Source organism: Thunnus albacares, chromosome 5, assembly GCF_914725855.1.
Source record: "Thunnus albacares chromosome 5, fThuAlb1.1, whole genome shotgun sequence".
In the NCBI taxonomy this organism is placed as follows: domain Eukaryota; kingdom Metazoa; phylum Chordata; class Actinopteri; order Scombriformes; family Scombridae; genus Thunnus; species Thunnus albacares.
This window is the reverse complement of record NC_058110.1, coordinates 2,244,506-2,249,055: the sequence shown is the minus strand read 5'-3', so window position 1 is coordinate 2,249,055 and position 4,550 is coordinate 2,244,506. Positions and strand designations below refer to the sequence as shown.

Genomic DNA, 4,550 nt, shown 5'->3' with positions numbered 1-4,550 from the left:
GAATCTAGATGCAGATGCCACCAAATGTGCAAAAGTCACAGGTATATGTGCTGTAAGGGCTGCAGCAGTAGCTTCAACATCTACGATAACAGCAGTACCTGCCATTATGCAGCAACAGGTGGAAGCAGGAGAGGTGGTTGGCCATGGCCACTGCCAGGCAGAGGAGCAGACAGAGGAGCAGGAAGAGGAGCAGGCATGTGACAGGGAAGTCGAGGAGCAGAGTGAGCAGGAGGAGAGTGTAGTTGAAGTGGTAAGCCAGGAGTAGCATGCAGGGAAACAGGGACTTGCAGGCAGGGTGCAGGGAGATCATGTGCCATGCCATAGTGACGATAATGAATGATGATTAATTCAATTAATGACGATGGTAATAAAATAATCTGAATGCTATCATACATGGAGACTATCAGCTACTGCTGGTGCACTAGCTGTTTGGCATTGTTTTTGTAGCCTAGCATAGTTCCTTAATACTGTTGCAATTTTGGCTGCCTATTCTAACCAAGCCCCAAGGAACAGTGCCGAACTGTGAAGCCAATATAACATAGTGGCCAAACCGTGTAATTACAACTTCTGGGTCCGTCACCTGATGCACACTAGCCCAAAAAGCATTTTTCCCGCATACAATCATAGGAAAAGGTCCAGCTATAAAACAGTGGGTAGATTTCAGATCAGAATTTGATCATTTCAGCCCGATAACATTTGGAAAGTCTAGCGGAGCCATACAATAATTATTTTATTCCCATATATGTTAGCTTAGGGCTAAACCGGAAATTAGCCATCTCGGCTGGCAGAAGTTGCTGGTGTGCATGCAGTTGGGAGGCGAGTTAAAGGAAACACTAGTGTACTTGCTCTATGGACAGCACAGATACGGAAGGTATGTGGAAGATCTGGATAATTTTATACCCGCAATTGAACTTTTATGGCTTTATGCGCCACTGAACAACTTTCATAGGAATGAATGGGGCCCCACCACCAACGCTGTATCCAGTTCTCTTTATACGTCCTTGATTCTAGCATTAACTAGCTAACATTAGCGTTGGCTAAGCAATGAGTGACCTAGGTCCATATCATATCATAATATTATTAAAATTATTAGGCTAAGGGTTTTCTTGATAAAGATTCATGAAAATCCTGTATAATACATAGGTTACATCTGTAGCTCTACTGTGCTTAAATGTATTAGCTTAGTAGAGGGAAGAAAATAGTTTTCATTTCCAACAACAGGCAACGAAGTTGACAATTACTTGTACTTCTACTTTAGTATGGATAATGTGTTCTCCACAGCCACCTCAGTCAAGAGCGAGATATAGCAACTGACTCTGGACCAGATCCGCCTCCAAACCGGCAGATCTGTGTTACAGTCTCACCCGTTTTACGTCCCCCTGCCAGATACGGACCGCATACAGGCTGACGAGTGGGCATGTCATTTAGACTCACAATCAGTCTGCAGAGTCAAAGTATTTATGGGCCAGGACCGTGGGAACAAGCGCGCAAATTTTTTTCTTTTTCTTTTGTTCAGCGGATCCGACTGGACCAAGGAGAAGCAGGAGACAGTTGCCGGCTTTTCTTCCAGCTTTTGAAAATTATTTATAACGGTAAGGTGTACAATGTTGTGGCAAAACAGTGTTTAATGTGGTTTAATGCTTGTTAACATAATTTCAGAAGGTTTTGACTTCCTATTTAAGCTAGCATTATATAGGTAACTGCTAGCTTTTTAGCTGGGCTAGTTTACTTAACTAGCTAAGTAAGTTAGAATTAATAATGAATAAACAACTCTGTGTTTGTTATTAGTGATGTTACAACCAATTTTGCCCATAACTTGCTTTTCATCCGTATCTTACTATCTGCTAACGTTACGTTACCTGCTCATAGGAATGTAGCCAGTAGCATATAGGCTAACGGCTAACCTTAAGGCTAACTGCTAACATTGGTGTGAAACAGCGCCATTTGACAGCACAACCGGTCTCTATTTCAGGTTCAGGTTCCCACAGAGTGCCACAGATTAGTAGGGTACGTTTTTTTTTTTTTTTCCTGCTTTGATTTCTTCATCATTACAGTACATTTTCAAATCCAGGTTAAAGTTTTGGAGTCTTATTGGATAAGTAAATCAAAGACATCTCAAGAAGTTAAAAATTCATCTAAAGTTAACTGTAATTCATTGTCTGATCGCTGTGTAACAAGTTAGAAATATGTGTGTTTTGAAATTGTGACTAAAATTCAGTGTCCTTGGTGATAAATACTAAAACCTCCTGCACGGTGTAATGCACAGCAATACGTGTTACCATTGAAAAGCATATTTTATTTGGTTATTCATTTAGTTATTGCGACTAGCTAAGAGAGAAGTTCACTCAACTCTGTGCTTGTAGTCGGTTTGTTCGTGGAACAAAAGTTGAACCTCAACGGCCACTGGTTTCACAGCAGTAACCTGTGTGTGGCGACTCTGATGTGAATGTGTTACGGATTTTCCACCAACACGGTGTTAATGCATTATGTAACTCATAAACTTACAGTACATGTCATCTTAAGCTTAAGTACAGTTGATCGGTGTGCAATACTGAGCATTTTGAAATTTGAATGGAGTTTGTACTGCATACAGGTGCTGAGTTATAAATACAATGGGACTGAATGGGCCTCCAAGGACATTAGTACATATATAATTCACAAACTATAAATGTCTCTGCAGTTGAGGTGCTATTTGAGGAAATTCTGTAATTAACTGTTGACATCCCTAGCTGTTGCATAATCTATTTTCACTTAACTGACCCATTGGACATACTTTTTTCAATCCTCTAAAGCAGCTATCAAAACAGTGGGTTATTAGCTGGGCTAAGTGGAAAATGGAGAATTTTGGTCGCTGATGGACATTCTCTCTCAACAGGGACTGTGAGGAAGAACCAAGCTGCAAGCAGTGCTCCGGACAGCGAGATCGACTCATACGCTATCCGATGGTTTAACCTGGTGTCTGACTGCGGAGGTGGCCGCAAAGATCATGCCAAGGCTAAAGAGGCATTAACCACGGTAAATTTCAGATATAGCATTGTGCTAGTCTTTTGCAGTAGCAGTTATGTTTTGTGTTTTTAACTTCACAATTGGTTGTTTATAGGCATCACAACATTCCACCGAGCAGCAGTGGCTGACTTCATAAAGGTACTGTAAATTTTACATATATTTTGCATGCATGATTACTGTGGCAGCCGCACTAAACACAATACCTTTTTGTTTTTCATGGATCCGGCAAATCCTGCCCTGGCCATAAGAAGCAGCGCCTGGAAGTGACAAGCAGGCAATGGGAGAGGCCAGCTGGGTGGGGGATCCAGTTAAACTTAATTATTATAAGTTTTGTTGTTGTTTTTTTTATTTTTTGGTTTGACAATTAGTTTGGTTGTGACTAATTTCTTGGTTCAAATCTTTGTTGGTATTAAGGTTCATTTTTGATATAGTTAATGGTTTGTTCCTGCCCCCCAGTTATGTTGAGTTCATTATAGGTTGCTGTTTGTTTAGTTGATCTTAATTTGAGTAAAAGGTCCCTAGTTTTAAAATTACTTTTGTCTAGTGTCCTTTTTGTATTTTGAAATTGAATTTTAAGATGAAATTAAATTGTAAATAAATAGCAATGTTTTGTGCTACACACCTGGTGTTCTTGAGCCTTACTGCTTGGTCCCTGACATAGTTCTTCCCAGTGTGATTTGGTGTGTTAAAGGTCAGTTTTTATACTTAGTTCTGGTATGTATATATGTATATTACGGGTTTCAAAGGACTTCATCTCTTCTTTATATGTCATATGCTATTGTCATATGACATGATTACACTATTTTTTTATCTTTTTGTGTCCCATTTTAAATGCATTGCTTTTCATTGGGTCATGAATTTAAAAATCCAATCTACTCAGTTGAGTACTCCATAATGAAAATAATCAGCCGTTGTGGCCCCGGTCAAAATGAAAAGCAGTGTACTTGGAAATGCAAAAACTTAAATCTAAATTTACTTTGTTTGTTTGGCATTACAGTCTGACACAGCAGATGCAAATTTTAATTACAGTAGCAGCACTAAAAATGTCCCACTCTGCTGGGGGTGTGTGTGCTGATAACAAACTGTAAGAGGCGCTCAGTTTACACTCAACAGTGCACAGGTAAACCCAATTTGATGTCATGTCACGCTTCATTCAGGTTTTTATGGAGTTGATCCACCATGAGTAGAGTACACCTCACCACAGATTTTGACTGATGAGTGTACAGTGAACAAAGCAGGAAACATCTCCTGTCATAACTTACGATTTCTGTTTTTATTACAACCAGTCATGATGAAGGCATTCACTTTTTCACTTTATTTGCTTAATACAGTGCGTGTCGACGTGTATAGGAATGTTACTATAATTCTAGAAATTTATATCTAGAGATACTTTTTTTTAGTTTGAATGTAGTTATGAAAAAGATAATGGTTAGCCCGGAACTAATTCAGATACAGCAAATATCTGAGTGAAATGGCTAGAAAGTGATCTTCATCACTTATCTGCCCCAGAACGTATGGAAGCTCTAGGCTGGATCCAGTACAGA

General features: G+C 39.6%; 1 long non-coding RNA gene across 4 annotated transcripts; it reads left to right on the top strand.

Moving 5' to 3' along the window:
* Nucleotides 1–492: 492 nt before the first annotated feature.
* On the top strand, nucleotides 493–3,625 carry LOC122982664. Of its 4 annotated transcripts, none has more exons than XR_006403511.1 (4): nucleotides 493–1,592; nucleotides 1,973–2,007; nucleotides 2,876–3,015; nucleotides 3,125–3,625. It is a non-coding gene; the product is annotated as an uncharacterized LOC122982664 (long non-coding RNA). The 4 variants fall into 4 exon arrangements; XR_006403510.1 differs by having other exon boundaries at nucleotides 1,157–1,592; nucleotides 3,258–3,625; XR_006403509.1 differs by having other exon boundaries at nucleotides 1,160–1,592; nucleotides 3,255–3,625.
* The last annotated feature ends 925 nt before the right edge of the window (nucleotides 3,626–4,550 follow it).